Here is a 20792-nt window from a genome sequence, read left to right as displayed (position 1 = left end):
TGCTTGTGAGTCTCCTTTGATCACATGTTGTGGGAAAGTCAATCCCATTTGCTCCTCTCCTATTTATGCTAGATGCAATCTTCCACCTATACCAGCTATAGTTTATTCAGTGTTGGTCTGTGACTTGGTGAAATTGTTGCTGTATGCTTGGAACAGTTTTGGAGTTTATCCCTGTTGTCTTGTTTCTTCCTTCCTGCTCTTGTTTTCCTCCCAATCCCTTATTGTCTTATACTTCTGTGAGTGTTGAGCGACAGAGTTTTGGTTTTCCCTGTCTATTTCTGTGGGTTTCACTTCACTCCTGTCCCATCAGACCTTGGGGGAGAGAGAAATCAGGTGAGGACTGGTCAGGAGCAGGGCCAGGAAGGAGACTCAGACCTCTCCACCATCAGGAGTATCCCTGAGATTAGAGATAGCATATTGCCCCTTAGCATGAGGGTCAGCCTAGGAGCCTTGGTTTTATGCTATTCCATAGTCATCATGACATCTCCTTAAGAAAGGATTACTGTTTTTTTTTTCTATTTTTAATGTATTTTCTACAAGGAGACGATGTACTGGATAATCCTCGACGCAGTCACATCCAGAAAATGGCAAGGAAATGTCATTCCCATTGTGAATCCTGACATGATCGTTCAGACGTTGCTCAAAATATATTAATTAAATTCTAACACTTTTTGGCAACAGTAATTCATCAAAACCCATCGTATTCATTGATCCATTTTACTGATCTTCATGAACATAAATAAGTCGTTTTTAAAATGCGCCGCAGCTGCCAAAAAAAAGCTCTGCTCCCGCGTTCAATCTGTGCCGGCTCCTCCAAACAGATGCTAATCTCAAAGTGGATTTGGTGAGTCCTAAAATTCATTGTAACCATTTTCTAATGAAATCTGGTCACTTTACGCTTTGTTTAGTGTCATTTTATCTAAGACATATGAGAAATGTGTAACAGGAGCTTTTATTGCAGCACATCGGTGACACGGCTGCACGGAGGCGACATGCAATGGCCGGGCGGAAATCCATTGATCCGTGATCCCTTTTGCAGAATTGACCTAGAAAGATGAAAGAAATATCACATCGGCCTCTATTCATCATTTTCTTATTTTCAAGTCTCTTTTCTTTCTGTCTCATATTTTTTTTCTTTTTTGCACCAAATTCTTCAAAATGGTGCAAATGGTTTACACACTTTGATCAAAATTTAAAATGCTCTTAATTTTTGTCTTTTACCTTTTTTTTGCATTTTATTTAACAGCAAAATATCACATATTACGCTAACATATTACATAATTTGTGCAAACATTTCCAGGGAAGGAGGAATAAAGTACATTTGTGCAAAAATGTTTTCACTGGTTGAAAAAAGAATTAATTGGCTGCAAACATCTGGGAAGCAAAAAAAGCTGTGCAATAATCATGCAGGTCAGTCTAAGGCACACCTGTGCAATAATCATGCTGTATAATCAGCATCTCAGCAAAGGAGAAGTGCTCATTCACTCTAACTTAGACAAATTTGGGAACAATATCTGTGAGAAAAAGGTCTTTTACTGTGGCCAGCCTAAGGCGCACCTGTGCAATTATCATGCTATAGGAGTTATAATGTATTGAGGGGACATAAATTGCATGGGAGGCACTTCAGGGGAATAATGCTGTTGGGGCAGTATAGTATATGGAGGGTCCAAGTGGGGACATAAATTGTATGGGGGCACTTTGGGGGAATAATACTAAAGGAGGCATTATAATGTTTTGAGGGTCACTGTGGGGAAATAAATAGTATGGGGGACACTTTGGGGGAATAATGCTAAAGGAGGCATTATAATGGGTTGAGGGTCACTGTGGAGGCATCATCGTGGGCGTTAGGCACTGTGAGAGCATCAGTTTGTGGGGAGAGGGCAAATTGTGTGTGCAAAGTAACTGTGGGGATACCATACTGTTTGGGGGGGACTTTTTGGTTGGAATCCTATTATAAAGGGGCCATGAATAAGTGCATTAGTGGGGGAGAACACTAGGACTTTAATTGGAGCATAATCACTATGTTCATGCATACTACGTCCCTCTCCCTGGGGGGAGAGGGACGTAGGGGGCACTAATTATGGCTATTTCTATGGGACCCCATTGTTTCCATATATGTCCCCGGCGGCTGATGGAAAAAAGAATTAAAATAGTATCAAAGGCAACCACATCCAAAGTTTTGGAAAGTTTTATATCGCAGCTGTCTGAACTCACATAATAAGCAGTAAATTTGGGGAGCGAGCTCTGACATGTGGTCGTCACTTTGAAATAAAGAGGATCCTACCTGGTTGTAGAGAGCTAATTGATGGCGGAGTCCTGCGATTGTTCTTAGACATCAGTCGGAGGCGTCTTCAGATCCGCAGCCTGAAGGTGGCTCGAGGTTAACGTTCTGCGCTCAATAAACCAGGTTTATATCCTTTAATTCTACACTCTCTACTTCCAATCTACCACTCTCCAAACTCATAAAGCTGGCGATTAAATTGAATCAATACGAACATATGGGCAATATTTCACGCTTTTTTTGTGTTTTAAATTTTTATGGCTTTATTTGAGAAGATCTATTGCAGGATGTTCTTTCTAAGATTCTATCACGACCCTTTAAAAGCTGGCGAGACCCTTAGTGCTGTCCTCCTTATAGTCTGTTTGTGCCGTGTTATTCCGGGAATCAGTTTTATCTTTCCTCTAGGGTCAATATTGAGATTAATATTCTTTTTAGAATATTGCATGTAACTGTTAGTACATCAGATTTTCCATGGATGCTATGTGAGCGATAGGGGTGGAATAATCGCCGTGAAAGGGATCGCAAAAGCAACCGGGCTCGGAGGTGCATGGGGATGTGCGTCTGTTACGTCCGGGTGGTGGAAACACTGGACCGTACACCGGGTTCCCTTGGGGAGGCAGCCAGGCCGGTCACCCCGCCAGAGGGTCTTGATGCACGGCAGCCGAAGCACTATTGGTAGCAAGACAGTCCGTAGGGGAGCTGGAAGGTAGATGTTGCTGAGAACACGGAGTTCTAGACGGTAGCCCGGGTGACGAGGCTCAGGGTCCGAGGCCGGGTGGTAGGGTCAGGTGGAATCCGGAACCTGCTGAGCGATGGGACAGGTCACCAAATGGAGCCAGGGACTTGAGACTGGCGGAGCTGCAGAGGTGGTGGAAAAGCCGCCTAAGTCACCGTCAGGGTACTGGAACGGACGTGGTCCGGAGCGGCTGGCGTGGCAGGGCAGGCTCTGCGAGACAGACAGGGATTAATACAGGACACAGCAATACGGGGACCTGAACTCCTAGCTTGTTAAACACGTAGAACAGGCCCCGCCCACCAGGAAAGAGAATCTTAATATACCCTGTACCTGTCTATGCAATTTCCTGTTTCTAGGTGCTGGCCCTTTAAGAAAGGGTCAATGACCGCGCGCGCGCCCTAATGCACATGCGCGAGGCCCGTGTACCAGAAGCCAGTCCAGGGAGCGGTGCAGAGGAAGCAGGAGTGCCCAGCAGGGTGTCCCACGTCACAGAGGAGCGCCGGGAGCGGGGAGCTGGACGCATGGAGGGCGCAGGCGGGGAAGAGGAGGCCGGGACCGGAGTGGTGAGCAGGGGACGCCGCCGGGGAGCGGGGAGCGGGCCACGGGCACCGGAGAGCGGGGCACGGGGACCGGGAAGCGTGACAGTACCCCCTCCCCCACGCCCCCCTCCCTGCAACCGGGACAGGAAGGCACGAATCAGAGGAGTGCCAACATTCTCCCGGGGCTCCCAGGACCTATCCTCGGGACCATAACCCGCCCAGTCCACCAGGAAGTATTGCCGACCTCGCACGGTCTTCATGGCCACGATATCCCTTACCGCATAGATGTCATCGTCAGCAATAGGAGGCGGAGCAGTACCGGCATCAGCGGAGAAGGGACCAAAGACGACAGGCTTGAGCAAGGAGACATGGAAGGAATTGGGTATCCGCATCGTGGCCGGGAGCTACAGCTTGTAGGAGACTGCATTAATCTTGCTGATGACTTTAAACGGCCCGATGTAACGAGGACCCAACTTGTATGATGGTAACTTCAATCGGACATATTTGGATGCAAGCCAGACCAGATCACCTGGGGAGAAATACGGGGGATCCAGGCGCCTCTTGTCCGCATGTCTCTTCATCCGCAAAGAAGCACGTTCTAGGGAAGTCTTGACAGAGTTCCATATGGCTGAGAAGTCCTGGACTAGAGCATCTGCCGCGGGGACATCGGAAGCCGAGGATACTGGCAACGGGACAGAAGGCTGAAGTCCGTAAACGACCTGGAATGGAGAGCTGGAGGTGGACTCGCTGATGTGTTGGTTGTGGGAGAATTCAGCCCAAGGTAGGAGTGTGGACCAATCGTCATGATGGATGTTGACGTAGTGGCGCAGGAAGGAGGTCAGGATCTGATTGACCCGTTCCACTTGGCCATTCGACTGAGGGTGGTAGGCCGAAGAAAAGTCCAAGGATACTCCCAGATGTTTGCAGAGAGCCCTCCAGAAGCGCGAGGTAAACTGAGTTCCTCTGTCGGACACAATGTGTGCGGGAAAGCCATGCAATCGGAATATGTGTTGTATGAAGGAGTCAGCTAGCTCCTGGGCAGAGGGCAGCCCGGCCATGGGAACGAAGTGAGCCATCTTTGAGAAACGGTCCACCACAACCCATATGACCGTGTGTCCGGAGGACAAGGGTAAGTCCGTAATGAAGTCCATTGCAATATGTTGCCACAGAACGGAAAGAATGGGCAAAGGCAAAAGACGTCCATATGGCAGGTGCTTGGGTGTCTTGTTCCGGGCACAGGATGGACAGGCTGAGACGAAGGTGGCGATGTCTTTACGGAGGGACGGCCACCAATAGTGATGGACAATCGTACTCCAAGTCTTCTTCTGACCAGCATGGCCGGCGATCTTCGAGGCATGGCCCCATTGCAGGACTCTCTGTCTGTCAGTATCTGAGACATAGGTTTTCCCAGGGGGTATCTGAGTCAGAGCGATAGGAGCCACCGGAATGACTTTACTGGGGCTGATGATGGGCTGGAACGTCTCCTCCTCCAGCTCTACGGGCGCGAAGGACCTAGACAAGGCGTCTGCCCGCACGTTCTTATCCGCGGGCCGAAAATGGAGTTGGAAATCAAATCGAGCAAAAAACAAGGACCAGCGGGCTTGTCGCGGGTTCAGTCTTTGGGCTGACCGCAGGTACTCCAGATTCTTGTGATCCGTGTAGATGATCACAGGGTATACTGCTCCCTCCAGGAGGTAGCGCCATTCCTCCAAGGCCAGCTTGATGGCCAGTAGTTCCCGATCACCGATGGTTTAGTTGCGTTCGGGTGCCGAGAAGCTCTTGGAGAAGAATCCGCAAGTGACCATCTTCCCGGAGGAGGATTTCTGCATCAACACTGCCCCGGCCCCTGAGGAGGAGGCATCCACCTCTAAGGTGAACTGTCAGTTCAATTCAGGGCGATGGAGAACCGGGGAAGAGGCAAACGCCTGTTTCAAGGAGCAGAACGCGGTATCGGCCGCCGGTGGCCAGCCCTTAGGATTAGCTCCCTTCTTAGTCAAGGCAGAGAGAGGCGCAGTCAAGGCAGAGAAATGCGGGATGAATTGACGATAATAGTTTGCAAAGCCAAGGAAGCGTTGGATAGCCTTTAGTCCGGAAGGAGGAGGCCAGTTGAGGATGGAAGACACTTTCTCTGGGTCCATCTGCAGGCCAGTGTCCGAGATTACATAACCCAGGAAGGGAAGGGACGACTTGTCAAAGACGCACTTCTCGTACTTGGCGTACACACGGTTCTCTCTAAGTCTTTGGAGTACTAGCTGCACGTTCTCTCTGTGGGTCTGTAGGTCCGGAGAGAAGACCAGGATGCCATCCAGATATACCACGACACAGACATAGAGGAGATCTCTGAACACGTCGTTCACCGGTTCTTGGAAGACTGCCGGAGCATTACACAGACCAAAGGGCATGACACAATACTCGTAGTGCCCATCCCGAGTGTTGAATGCGGTCTTCCATTCATCTCCAGAGCGAATGCGAACCAGGTTATAGGCCCCACGGAGGTCCAACTTGGTGAATACACGAGCTCCTCGGAGCCGATCGAATACTTCGGGGATGAGTGGCAGAGGGTATTTGTTTTTTACGGTGATCTGGTTTAATCCCCGGTAGTCAATGCAAGGGCGCAGATCACCTTCCTTCTTCTTGACGAAGAAAAAACCTGCTCCGGCAGGGGACGAGGATCTCTGAATGAACCCCTTTGCCAGGCTCTCGGTGATATAGGCAGACATGGCCCGTGTTTCAGCAGGGGACAAGGGGTATATCCTTCCTCTAGGAGGCGTAGTTCCCGGCAGTAGGTCGATGGCACAGTCGTAGGGACGATGAGGCGGTAGTACCTCTGACTCCTTTTTATCAAACACGTCCGTGAAGGACCAGTAGGCAGAAGGCAGTCCTGGTAGAGACTCTGGAACCGGAGGTCGTCGGATGGGCTGTATGGATTTCAGGCATCTCTCGTGACACGAGGAGCCCCATTGGGTAATTTCACCTGTACTCCAGCTGACCGACAGTTCGTGTGCCCGTAACCATGGGAGTCCCAGCAGGATCTGATGAGACATACTTGGGAGGACGTAGAAGGTGATGTTTTCGGTGTGCAGGGCACCGATCCGTAATTCCACAGGTTTGGTGATCAACGAGACGGTGTCAGAGAGGGGTCTCCCATCTACAGAGGCGATCACCAGCGGTTTCTCTAGTGGGAGAACAGGCACCTGGTACTTATCCACCGTGGCCTGCTAAATGAAGTTGCCTGCTGCTCCGGAATCGAGATATGCCTCTGTCGTGAACCGGGTCTCTTCTGTAGTCACTTGAACAGTCCACGTAACTGAGTCTGAGAGAGTCCCAGCACCTAGGGTTGCCTCTCCTACCAGGCCTAGGCTTTGGAGTTTCCCGGCTTCTCGGGACAAGAGCGTAGCAGGTGTGTACCATCACCGCAGTAAAAGCAGAGACCCTTTGCTAGTCGTTCTGCTCTGCGTTGCTCAGACTGCCTCAGGCGGTCAATCTGCATGGGCTCGTAGGTAGACGCGCCAGGTGACGCCGACTGGGGAGCGATGGACTTCAGTGGTGGAGAGGAGTGCTTTATCGGACGCCTCTCGCGGGACACCTCTTTGTAACGTTCCTGAAAGCGAAGATCCACTCGAGTCGCTAGGGCGATCAGGTCATCCAGAGTGGAAGGCACGTCACGACCAGCCAGCTCATCCTTAATACGACCCGAGAGTCCCTCCCAGAAGGCGGCGGTTAGGGCCTCATTGTTCCACCCTAATTCCGAGGCCAAGGTGCGGAAGCGGATAGCATATTGGCCCACCGTCAGAGTCCCCTGACGTAGCCTGAGGAGCGATGAGGCGGACGCGGAGGCGCGTCCGGGCTCGTCAAAGGTACTACGAAAAGCCTGCAGGAATTCCTGGATGTTGGTGGTTATCGAATCTTCCTTTTCCCATAAAGGGTTCATCCAGGCCAGTGCTTCTCCCTCTAGATGGGACATCACGAATGCGACCTTGGCTTGGTCAGAGGCAAAAAGGTGTGGCAGCAGCTTGAAATGGAGGGAGCACTGATTTATGAATCCCCTGCAGGTCTTGGGATCACCGGCGTACCGGTGTGGTGAGGCCAAACGAAGTTTGGAAGTATCCGAGGAGGCTGCCACGGGAACTGCGGCCGTGGACTGTGCTGTAGAAGCCTGAGATGCCAAGGACGTGGCAGTTGCTTGTAGCGTGTTCAGGCGGGTATCCACCGAGGACATGAAGGCCAGCATGCGGGACTGGGTCTCGCGCTGTCGTACGAGTTCCTGCTGCAAGTTGCCCATCTGGGCCGCTAGTGCTTCGGCGGGATCCATGGCCTGTTCTAGCTGTTACGTCTGGGTGGTGGAAACACTGGACCGTACACCGGGTTCCCTTGGGGAGGCAGCCAGGCCAATCACCCCGCCAGAGGGTCTTGATGCACGGCAGCCGAAGCACTATTGGTAGCAAGACAGTCCGTAGGGGAGCTGGAAGGTAGATGTTGCTGAGAACACGGAGTTCTAGACGGTAGCCCGGGTGACGAGGCTCAAGGTCCGAGGCCGGGTGGTAGGGTCAGGCGGAATCCGGAACCTGCTGAGCGATGGGACGGGTCACCAAACGGAGCCAGGGACTTGAGACTGGCGGAGCTGCAGAGGTGGTGGAACATCCGCCTAAGTCACCATCAGGGTACTGGAACGAACGTGGTCCGGAGCGGCTGGCGTGGCAGGGCAGGCTCTGCGAGACAGACAGGGATTAATACAGGACACAGCAATACGGGGACCTGAACTCCTAGCTTGTTAAACACGTAGAACAGGCCCCGCCCACCAGGAAAGAGAATCTTAATATACCCTGTACCTGTCTATGCAATTTCCTGTTTCTAGGTGCTGGCCCTTTAAGAAAGGGTCAATGACCGCGCGCGCGCCCTAATGCGCATGCGCGAGGCCCGTGTACCAGAAGCCAGTCCAGGGAGCGGTGCAGAGGAAGCAGGAGTGCCCGGCTGGGTGTCCCACGTCGCAGAGGAGCGCCGGGAGCGGGGAGCTGGACGCATGGAGGGCGCAGGCGGGGAAGAGGAGGCCGGGACCGGAGTGGTGAGCAGGGGACGCCGCCGGGGAGCGGGGAGCGGGCCACGGGAACCGGAGAGCGGGGCACGGGGACCGGGAAGCGTGACAGCGTCCAAGGGCACACATCCAGCTGAAATGCATTGCAGCACAGAGACCCATCAGTCCCTACACTGTGATACACACTGCTGGCCAAACAGAAGCCGGCGGCCGGCGTGATGTCATGCATTGCTATAGCACGGATGCTGATGAAAGCTGCTGGCTTTTGTCCACTGGCTACACAGAAGGGATGCCGCACAACGTGGAAGCCAGGGAGGCTGAGTACAATGGGGGATTTTTGCATTAGACAGAATGGAGATATATTTACCAGGAGGGGGGGACATATATACCGAGAGGGGGACAGTATATACCAGGAGGGACCCAGAATCGGGACATACAGTGCCTACAAGTAGTATTCAACCCCCTGCAGATTTATCAGGTTTATACATTCGGAATTAACTTGGCATTGTGACATTTGGACTGTAGATCAGCCTGGAAGTGTGAAATGCACTGCAGCAAAAAAGAATGTTATTTCTTTTTTTATTTTTTTTTTAAATTGTGAAAAGTTTTTTCAGAGGGTCATTTATTATTCAACCCCTCAAACCACAAGAATTCTGTTTGGTTCCCCTAAAGTATTAAGAAGTATTTCAGGCACAAAGAACAATGAGCTTCACATGTTTGGATTAATTATCTCTTTTTCCAGCCTTTTCTGACTAATTAAGACCCTCCCCAAACTTGTGAACAGCACTCATACATGGTCAACATGGGAAAGACAAAGGAGCATTCCAAGGCCATCAGAGACAAGATCGTGGAGGCTCACAAGGCTGGCAAGGGGTACAAAACCCTTTCCAAGCAGTTGGGCCTACCTGTCTCCACTGTTGGGAGCATCATCCGGAAGTGGAAGGCTTATGGAACTACTGTTAGCCTTCCACGGCCTGGACAGCCTTTGAAAGTTTCCACCTGTGCCGAGGCCAGGCTTGTCCGAAGAGTCAAGGCTAACCCAAGGACAACAAGGAAGGAGCTCCGGGAAGATCTCATGGCAGTGGGGACATTGGTTTCAGTCAATACGATAAGTAACGTACTCCACCGCAATGGTCTCCGTTCCAGACGAGCCCGTAAGGTACCTTTACTTTCAAAGCGTCATGTCAAGGCTCGTCTACAGTTTGCTCATGATCACTTGGAGGACTCTGAGACAGACTGGTTCAAGGTTCTCTGGTCTGATGAGACCAAGATCGAGATCTTTGGTGCCAACCACACACGTGACGTTTGGAAACTGGATGGCACTGCATACGACCCCAAGAATAACATCCCTACAGTCAAGCATGGTGGTGGCAGCATCATGCTCTGGGGCTGTTTCTCAGCCAAGGGGCCTGGCCATCTGGTCCGCATCCATGGGAAGATGGATAGCACGGCCTACCTGGAGATTTTGGCCAAGAACCTGCGCTCCTCCATCAAGGATCTTAAGATGGGTCATCATTTCATCTTCCAACAAGACAACGACCCAAAGCACACAGCCAAGAAAACCAAGGCCTTTTTCAAGAGGGAAAAAATCAAGGTGTTGCAGTGGCCTAGTCAGTCTCCTGACCTTAACCCAATTGAAAACTTGTGGAATCAGCTCAAGATTAAAGTCCACATGAGACACCCAAAGAACCTAGATAACTTGGAGAAGATCTGCATGGAGGAGTGGGCCAAGATAACTCCAGAGACCTGTGCCGGCCTGATCAGGTCTTATAAAAGACGATTATTAGCTGTAATTGCAAACAAGGGTTATTCCACACAATATTAAACCTAGGGGTTGAATAATAATTGACCCACACTTTTATGTTGAGAATTTATTAAAATTTAACTGAGCAACATAACTTGTTGGTTTGTAAGATTTATGCTTCTGTGTAATAAATCCTGCTCTTGTTTGAAGTTTGCAGGCTCTAACTTATTTGCATCTTATCAAACCTGCTAAATCTGCAGGGGGTTGAATACTACTTGTAGGCACTGTATATACCAGGATGGGAGGAACATATATACCAGGATAGGTCCAGGATGAGGACAGTATATACCTGGAGAGACCCAGCACAGGGGCAGTATATACCAGGAGGGGACCAGAAGTGGGACATATATACCAGGATAGGAGGAACATATATATCAGGATAGGTCCAGGAGGGGGACAGTATATACCAGGAGAGACCCAGAACAGGGGCAGTATATACCAGGAGAGGGACCATAAGTGGGACATATATACCAGGATAGGAGAAACATATATATCAGGATAGGTCCAGGAGGGGGACAGTATATACCAGGAGAGACCCAGAACGGGGGCAGTATATACCAGGAGGGGGACCATAAGTGGGACATATATACCAGGATAGGAGAAACATATATATCAGGATAGGTCCAGGAGGGGGACAGTATATACCAGGAGAGACCCAGAACGGGGGCAGTATATACCAAGAGGGGACCAGAAGTGGGACATATATACCAGTATAGGAGGAACATATATATCAGGATAGGTCCAGGAGGGGGACAGTATATACCAGGAGAGACCCAGAACGGGGGCAGTATATATCAGGATAGGTCCAGGAGGGGGACAGTATATACCAGGAGAGACCCAGAACAGGGGCAGTATATACCAGGAGGGGACCAGAAGTGGGACATATATACCAGGATAGGAGGAACATATATATTAGGATAGGTCCAGGATGGGGACAGTATATACCAGGAGAAACCCAGAAAGGGGGCATTATATACCAGGAGAGGGACCAGAAGTGGGACATATATACCAGGATAGGAGGAACATATATATCAGGATAGGTCCAGGAGGGGGACAGTATATACCAGTATGGAGGACATATTTACCAGGAAGGAGCACAGGATGAGATACATTAGAACAGGATGGGGGACATTACTACATAATGGAGGGGGGAAGGGAAGGGATCTGACCAACATGTGTGGGGGGGCTCAGGTCCAACCTTTGCACCGGGGGCCATTTATATCACTGGTGAGCGAGATATTCTATACAATAAGACCTGACTACATTTTATGCTTTAGAAATAACCAAGGAATATTTGGAAATCTTGCATGAATTACTTCTTTTCCTTACTACTTACTTTGATTTATAAATATTTATTGACAGCTTAAAGCTCTTTAGTTGATAGAAAAGTTGATTTTCGGGCATTTCCAAGGAAGTAATATGCTAGACACTTATATGGTTTGTTGCAGAAATCATCAAATTGAAACAGAGATTTTAAATTGGAGCGATTTTACCCAATATAAATCTGTATCTTTCCAATTATTAAGGCTCAGCAATCATTTCAAGTAACTCTCTGGAATAAGCTGTTCATTGTGCTTAATTTCTGGCCATTATAGGCTTTGTATTCTGCATTTGTCACCACTTTTACCCTCTGTAGGATCATTCTCTAATTTGCAGTTGTCTCTGAGCTGGTGGGTGGAGAGAAGCTGCTATGATGTCTCCCATACACAGCAAATCTAGAGACATGAGGGATTCCTGCTGTCCTGTATTTATGTAGCATATGTTTGGAAGCATCAGCTTAGAGAGCACTACACAGCATTACTGGGCAGTGTATCTGTGAATCCAGTGCTGGGGTAAGGGAAAATACAGCTTGGAGGACAGTATACAGCACTACTAGACATTGTATATGTGAATCTAGTACTGGGGTTACACATTAAATACTTACAAGAAACCTCCAGAATGCAGGACATTACACATCATTACTGAGCAAAGTAGCTGTGAATCCAGTACTGAGGTTACACAAAGAAACTGTCACGAACGTGTCAACGTCTGCAGGTTACATCTTATATTTTAGTGGATTTACTTTCAGTTGATGCTGAAAGGGTTAAAGACTCTTTGCCATCCGGCTGAGATTACTCATAGGTTTATCACAGCTGCAGCATCTTGTCTCATGCCCTTCCGCTATATTTACCCACTCCTGGCTTTACTCCGTGCTGGTGATAGAATTTCTTCACTGACCACGTTGAAGGAGCCAGTCTTTCGAGAAGCTGAAGTGTCATTATAGGATTGATATTTGTTGTGTATTTCCTCACCCGTTTGTCTTACCTTCTTTGTTTTTTCTTATTATAGTGTTAAGACTAGTGTCTCGCTGCCCTACTCACTAGTCAGGGTAAATTCGGTGGCAACAAGGGCCTAGGCACCAGACGGTGTTGTGAATGTTAGTTATGTCTTGGCTGCTGGGAGGCTCCCTCTGGTGGCCAGGAAGGGTTTGGACAGAGACCAGGTGGGTTGTGCAGTGGGTGTTTCCTTTCCTAATTCTCTACTTATTTAAGTCCTGGTCTGATTGCAGGCTGTTGCCGGATGTCAGTTGTACTTTGTATTTTCAGCCTGCTTAATCCTGCTTTACACCACATCCACTCCAGATAAGTGCGGCTGTTGCCGGATGTCAGTTGTACTTTGTATTTTCAGCCTGCTTAATCCTGCTCTACACCACATCTTCCCCAGATAAGTGCGGCTGTTGCCGGATGTCAGTTGTACTTTGTATTTTCAGCCTGCTTAATCCTGCTCTACACCACATCTTCCCCAGATAAGTGCTTGCTCTTTATTTATTGTCTGGTTCTTTTGCTTATCTGGGTTTGTCATTTGCTGTGGTTGGTTTCAGTTTATTTCCTTCCAGGGATTTTCCCCCTCAGTGGATTGTTGAGGAACTCCCTGCAGTTCTGTGTGGAGTTTAGCTCCTTTGGGTCCATGTGTTTGTGGCTTGTTGAATTTGTTATAATTCTTGTTTTCTGTTCATTGGTATGACAAGGGCACCTGGTATAGGACGGAGTTCAGATCAAGCGATCTGAGGGCCTTTTTGTACTATCAGGAAGTTGGTATTTTGTAGGGTTTTTCTCTGGCCACCATCAGTCCCTTTCCTGTCCTTTCCTATTTTAGTCAGCGGGGGCCTCACCTTTTGCTAATCCTATCATCCGTGTATTGTGTTTTTCCTATATCACCGCAGTCTTTGAATGTGGGGGGCTTGCTACTCTTGTCTATTTTCTGAGGCAGAGAGTTATTCATCTTTCCTACCTTTAGGATAGTTAGTTCTCCGGCTGGGTTCGCGGTGCACAGGATGTTAGTTCACCCCTCGGCTACTTCTATTTGTGATGGTTAGTAAGGGGATGGCGGCCAGATTAGTTGCCAAGGCTCTTGTCACCTTTTTTTGCCAATGATTTGTGGTGGTCTTCCATGGTTCCGGATAATAACAAGACGGCGTATGGGTGAGGGAACAGTCTAGAGATGTTAGAGAGCTCAGGGATCAGCCACAGATGAGTGTGAGGTAGTGGCTCCTCTCCTTATCTCCAGGGCCTTCCTTAAACATCTCACCTTTTTTGTGTCTGTCTGTTGACCCTTTAACCTTGAAGAATTCATAAAGTCAAGTCGTAGTACTGCCTTTAAGAAATCAGACAAAGCTGGGGTATCACAAGACTGCAGGACTACATGCACTCATGGAGCCGGTACCGAATGGAGATATATTATTCTGCACTGGAGCTGTATACACAAAACGGGAAAACAAAATAAGGCATTTTGTTATGTTCTTTTAAATTATTTTGCATGTAAGAAAAAACAAAGTAATTAAGAAAAAAAAAATAAAATTGCAAAAATGCTTACTTATATAAGTGCAGCACATATATTGGAACGAACATCTTCTGCCAATAAATGCAAAATATAAAACCAGACTTGTGTGTTTCTCTGTTTTTGTGTTCAAGCTAAAGTAACATCAAATTTACCAAAGGAAAAAGCAAAAATAAAACTTCCAAAACTCCATTAACTGATGAAGATTGGATGCGCAGTATGTAACTGGTATCTAAAGGGGGAATCTGCTCAAAAAGATCTTGTCAATGCAATAATGGATAAAAGTCTTATCATTAAACTCTATAATGCCTCTCCTGTCACGGGTGTGTCACGGGTGACACAGTCCTGTGGTGTCCGGCTATAGAAGGTCACACTGTTTGGCTACACAAACTGCTCCCTGACCTTCTATCATTCCTGCTTGGTTGATGTATTTGGTATCCTATGTATCTTCTTTGCTTGGTTCTCATCCCTTTCCCTTTAGGACCTTGCTGAGTTCCTCACCCTTCCAGCTGTTTTTCATCAGCACTTCCCTTGGTGTCTTTATATCCCCTCATTTCCCATCACTCTGTGCTGCTTATAAGTCTAATACCCTTAACAAGTCTTCAGTGCAAGCAGGCAGCTTGTATTCATCTGGAGAAACTTTTCTGTTGTTGTTGTTTCTCTCCCTGAGTCATCTGGAGATAAACTATGTGTTTACTTCCCCCTTTTTGTGATCCCTGTGTCTTCTTTAGAGCTTAGTGGGGTTGACTAGTACTCATCCCATCCATTTCCTACCTAGGGCCCAGATCAGGGTCAGCCAGGGTCAGCTATCCTGCTCAGCGCATAGGTGCGGAACCTATCTAGGGTGGTGAGGGAAGCCAGGGGATAGGTATCCTGCTTGGTGCATAGGTGCGGAACCTATCTGGGGTGGTGAGGGGAGCCAGAGGACAGGTATCCTGCTCAGCGCATAGGTGCGGAACCTATCTGGGGTGGTGAGGGAAGCCAGGGGATAGGTATCCTGCTTGGTGCATAGGTGCGGAACCTATCTGGGGTGGTGAGGGAAGCCAGGGGATAGGTATCCTGCTCGGTGCATAGGTGCGGAACCTATCTGGGGTGGTGAGGGAAGCCAGGGGACAGGTATCCTGCTTGGTGCATAGGTGCGGAACCTATCTAGGGTGGTGAGGGAACAGGTATCCTGCTTGGTGCAGAGGTGGTGGTGAGGGGAGCCAGGGGACAGGTATCCTGCTCAGCGCATAGGTGCGGAACCTATCTGGGGTGGTGAGGGAAGCCAGGATCAGGTATCCTGCTCGGTGCAGAGGTGTGGAACCTATCTGGGGTGGTGAGGGAAGCCAGAGGACAGGTATCCTGCTCGGCGCATAGGTGCGGAACCTATCTGGGGTGGTGAGGGAAGCCAGGATCAGGTATTCTGCTCGGTGCAGAGGTGTGGAACCTATCTGGGGTGGTGAGGGAAGCCAGGGGACAGGTATCCTGCTCAGCGCAGAGGTGCGGAACCTATCTGGGGTGGTGAGGGAAGCCAGGATCAGGTATTCTGCTCGGTGCAGAGGTGTGGAACCTATCTAGGGTGGTGAGGGGAGCCAGGGGCCAGGTATCCTGCTCGGCGCATAGGTGTGGAACCTATCTGGGGTGGTGAGGGAAGCCAGGGGACAGGTATCCTGCTCGGTGCATAGGTGCGGAACCTATCTGGGGTGGTGAGGGAAGCCAGGATCAGGTATTCTGCTCGGTGCAGAGGTGTGGAACCTATCTGGGGTGGTGAGGGAAGCCAGGATCAGGTATTCTGCTCGGTGCAGAGGTGTGGAACCTATCTGGGGTGGTGAGGGAAGCCAGGGGACAGGTATCCTGCTCGGTGCATAGGTGCGGAACCTATCTGGGGTGGTGAGGGAAGCCAGAGGACAGGTATCCTGCTCGGTGCATAGGTGTGGAACCTATCTAGGGTGGTGAGGGAAGCCAGAGGACAGGTATCCTGCTCGGTGCATAGGTGCGGAACCTATCTGGGGTGGTGAGGGAAGCCAGGATCAGGTATCCTGCTCAGCGCAGAGGTGTGGAACCTATCTATGGTGGTGAGGGCAGCCAGGGGACAAGTATCCTGCTCGGCGCAGAGGTGTGGAACCTATCTGGGGTGGTAAGGGAAGCCAGGGTCAGGTATCCTGCTCAGCGCAGAGGTGCGGAACCTATCTGGGGTGGTAAGGGAAGCCAGGGTCAGGTATCCTGCTCAGCGCAGAGGTGCGGAACCTATCTGGGGTGGTAAGGGAAGCCAGGGTCAGGTATCCTGCTCAGTGCAGAGGTGCGGAACCTATCTGGGGTGGTGAGGGAAGCCAGAGGACAGGTATCCTGCTCAGCACAGAGGTGTGAAACCTATCTAGGGTGATGAGGGACCCCAGGGACCACCAGTTGGTTTGGTCAGGGGTCACCATCTCCCCTTCCCTAGACACATGACTTCCCTTCCCTTTTGCCTTTTGCTTGGTACATCCCTGTACCTAGTGTGACATCTGCTTTTCCCAATCTCTCAGACTTTTTACTCAAAAGTCTCTTCAGCTTCATCTGTGAAATGTTTGCAGTTCTGTTTTTTATTATTAAGCTCCAAATCCTGGCACAAAAATATCATGTATGATAAAGTTAAATAATAAAATGTTGTCTCACTGCTGCCACCAGCAGAGGGCGCTGATGAGTTTGTTAGATGATGTAATATTATTGGCTTCAACATTAGCAGCTGTGCTCCCTCTAGTGGTAACTATATATATATATATATATATATATATATATATATATATTGTGAGACTGTGACCGGGGTTATCTATGACGGCCGGTATGTCTCGCCCCGGTTGTGCTCACTCCATGATAGAAAGTAAATCCACTCTAGGGTTTAGGCTGTTTCCCTACAGGCTGAAGGAAGGGTTAAATGGAAACAGGAACAAGGGCAGGTGTGCCGGGTGTGAGGGAGTGAACACAACTCCCTGAGTTCTCTGCTGGAGAGGCACATGTATATTGGTGTGGACTTTTGTTTGGACCTTAAACCGTGTGCTGTGAAACTTAATGCCTGGATCCCGTGTCTTCTGCTGCGCAGCCGACCACGCTACCTCACATATGGTGGAGAATGCGGGCATCTCAGCCGGTGAGGTGTAGCTTCCTTTTCTGGTGACCCGGTAGCACATGTCCTGGATTCAAGCGGCTATACTACGGCCCAAACCCAGCGACGCCATGGAGGACATACTAAAGCATTTGGCTCAGGCTAATGCACAGCAACAACAGGCTAATGCACAGCAGCAACAGACCAATGCACACCTGCTCCAATCCTTGAAATCGCAGGAACAAAGACACCAAGAACAGCTGGTTCAGGCCAATGCACGTCAGCAGCAAGCCTTACAATTGCAGGAACAAAGACATCAAGAACAGATGGTTCTCCTGGCCAAGTCGATCCGTGCCGGACCGGCAGCAACAACCCCGGGACCGGGTGATGACGGCAGCGTCCGGAAAGCGGTGAGACAAGCGTTGCAAAAGATGACCCCGGGGGATGATGTGGAAGCGTTCCTGGCGGTGTTTGAGCGGGTGGCCGAGCGGGAAAAGCTGCCGACCCCCCAGTGGGCTGAGGTATTGTCGCCCTATCTGACGGGGGAACCCCAAAAAGCGTACCTGGACCTCTGTACCGAGGACGCCATTGACTATGTGACCCTGAAAGCCGAAATACTGGCTCGGTTGGGGGTGAATACCTATGTACGGGCTCAGCGGGTAAATCAGTGGTTCTATGAGGAAGCCAAACCCGTATGCTCCCAGGCCTATGACTTATTGCATCTTGTAAAAAAGTGGTTGCAGCCTGACACTCTGAGCCCGGCGCAGATGGTGGAAAGGGTAGTAGTGGATCGTTTTGTGCGCACTTTACCCGTCACCGTTCAACGGTGGGTAGGACAGGGTGACCCGAGTACCCTGGACCAATTAGTGTCCCTGGTAGAGCGGCATGTGGCTACGCAGGACTTGATACAGGACACTGAGACTTTGCGTACCGCCCGTCGGTCCGGCCCCTCCAAGCCTAGGGCCAAGGACCCACCGCTAACAACGGTGCAGGAGTCCCCTACCGTCCCGTCTGAGGCCGCGGCCGCCAATCCTGAGGTCCGGAAGGTTCTGTACCCTAAACGACAACCCGTCAAGGGGGTTTCCGTCCCCATTAGATGTTGGCGGTGCCAGCGGGTGGGACATATGGAAGCCCAGTGTCCACTCACCACGGAGCCCATGGATTGTGGGGTTACCCGGCGGGGTTCAATGTATGCTCAGGTGGTGTGTACCGCTGACCTGGTCTCCCCAGAGACGGAGCCCCACTTGTGCCAAATACAGGTGAATGGATGTCCGGTTACAGGATTGTTGGATTCCGGAAGCTTAGTGACCCTTGTGCGATCCACCTTGAGGGCTAAAGTAAAGGCCACAGGACGTACCGTGGGGGTGGTTTGCATACATGGGGACCGCCGAGACTATCCCACGGGGATTGTCACCATCACAGCACCTTGCGGTCAGGTGCAACATGAGGTGGGACTTCTTAACACTCTTCCTTATGACGTGATCCTAGGAAGAGATCTGCCCTATTTTTGGACTTTATGGAGGGGACCCCCTAAGTCCCCTCAGATATTGGTCAGTCCGGGACCTGAGCCCTATAATCCTGAATCCGGGACGCCTGCCGTAGGGGTCACCATGATAGGGACAGAGTGTGAACCCGATAGGTCACCCCTAGAGGTATTGGCAGGAGAGGCTGAAATGGTCGAGCCCATCCCGGAGTTGGAGGCGTCCCCGGATACGTTTGGGACTGCCCAACTCCAGGACCCTACATTAATACATGCCCGGAGTCGGGTGACAGTAATTGACGGGGTGGCACAGCTGCCCGGTGCCCAGGTAAGGTACCCCCATTTCGCTCTTAAGCAGGATTTACTCTACCGGGTAGATGAAATACGGGGCGTGGGGGTAGAGCAGTTGGTGGTGCCCCAGCCGCATCGTCGGCGGGTCCTCGACTTGGCTCATAAACACCTGATGAGTGGCCACCTAGGGGCCAAGAAAACGCAGGAGCGAATATTGCAAAGGTTCTATTGGCCCGGAGTCTTTGGGGAGGTAAAACGGTTCTGCGAAACCTGCCCGGAGTGTCAGCTTACCGCACCCCTGACCCATTTTCGCAGTCCGTTGGTACCGTTACCCATTATAGAAGTCCCTTTTGAATGGATAGGGATGGATCTGGTGGGGCCCCTCGTAAAGTCCGCTCAAGGGCACCAACACATCCTAGTGATCGTTGACTATGCCACCCGGTATCCCGAGGCGATACCTCTCAGACATACTGCAGCAAAGCTTATAGCTCGGGAGTTGTTTGCTGTGTTCTGCCGGGTGGGGTTGCCCAAGGAGATCCTTACGGATCAGGGGACCCCATTCATGTCTAAAGTGACCAAAGAGCTATGCCGGCTATTCCAGATCAAGCAGTTGCGTACGTCTGTGTATCATCCTCAAACGGACGGTTTAGTCGAGCGTTTCAATAAAACCCTGAAAACCATGCTCAAAAGGGTAATTTCAAAAGACGGGAAAGACTGGAATATGATGCTTCCCTATTTGATGTTTGCCATCCGTGAGGTGCCACAGGCATCCACGGGGTTTTCGCCTTTTGAATTGTTATACGGGCGACATCCCCGGGGATTGTTGGACCTGGCAAAGGAAACATGGGAGCAAGAGCCCACCCCCCATAAAAGTGTGATTGAACACATTTTGGGCATGCAGAACCGCATAAGCGCGGTCATGCCAATTGTGAAGGAGCATTTACAGGAGGCTCAGGCCGCGCAAAGCGGCCGCTACAATAGACAAGCCACCGTGCGGACCTTTAAACCCGGGGATCGGGTGTTGGTATTAATCCCCACGGCGGAGAGTAAATTCCTGGCTCAGTGGCAAGGCCCCTACGAGATAAAGGAAAGAGTCGGGGTGGTTAACTATAAAGTATTGGAGCCCGGTAGGCGGAAACCTGAACAAATATACCATGTCAACCTATTAAAACCTTGGCAGGAACGGGAAAGGCTGATGGCTGTTTTTTCCCTATCTCCCTCCTCTTCGGGTCGTTCACCTCTGGCTCCAGCGACCTCCGGAGAGGACGAACCGGAAGTAAGGATTGGAGAAGCCCTCACCAAGACTCAGAGGCGAGAGGCCAGACGGTTGGTTCAGCAGAACCCCGATGTCTTCTCCGAGCTGCCCGGTAGGACCAGTCTGATACGACATGATATTGTCACCGAGCCCCACCTGAAGGTACGCCTGAAGTCATACCGGGTACCGGAGGCTCGACGACAAGCCATATCGGAGGAAGTAAAGACAATGTTACGCCTGGGGGTCATCGAAAAATCCCGGAGTGAATGGGCTAGTCCGATTGTCCTAATACCAAAACCCGATGGCTCCTTAAGGTTCTGCAATGACTTTAGGAGATTGAACGAAATATCCAAGTTCGATCTCTACCCCATGCCCAGGGTGGATGAGCTGATTGATAGGCTGGGACAGGCGCGGTATTTTACCACGCTCGACCTGACCAAGGGGTACTGGCAGGTGCCACTGACGGAGTCCGCCAAGGAGAAAACCTCTTTTGT

General features: G+C 50.4%; 1 long non-coding RNA gene across 2 annotated transcripts in view; it reads right to left on the bottom strand.

Annotated features, from left to right (window-relative positions):
- Nucleotides 1-782: 782 nt before the first annotated feature.
- The window catches only part of LOC142257465 (uncharacterized), a 144234-nt gene continuing 124224 nt past the window's right edge, over nucleotides 783-20792 (bottom strand). The window contains exons 2-4 of one of the 2 annotated variants that reach the window (XR_012727633.1): nucleotides 12317-14124; nucleotides 2285-3227; nucleotides 783-1046 (exon numbers count right to left, since the gene is read on the bottom strand). This is a non-coding gene — a long non-coding RNA (uncharacterized LOC142257465). Of the gene's footprint in view, nucleotides 1047-2284; nucleotides 3228-7669; nucleotides 8266-12316; nucleotides 14125-20792 lie in introns of those variants that run through there. The other variant, XR_012727632.1, reaches the window with a different exon arrangement.

The sequence above is a fragment of the Anomaloglossus baeobatrachus genome, chromosome 12 (genome assembly GCF_048569485.1).
Source record: "Anomaloglossus baeobatrachus isolate aAnoBae1 chromosome 12, aAnoBae1.hap1, whole genome shotgun sequence".
NCBI lineage: Eukaryota > Metazoa > Chordata > Amphibia > Anura > Aromobatidae > Anomaloglossus > Anomaloglossus baeobatrachus.
This window is presented reverse-complemented; position numbering and strand designations above follow the sequence as displayed.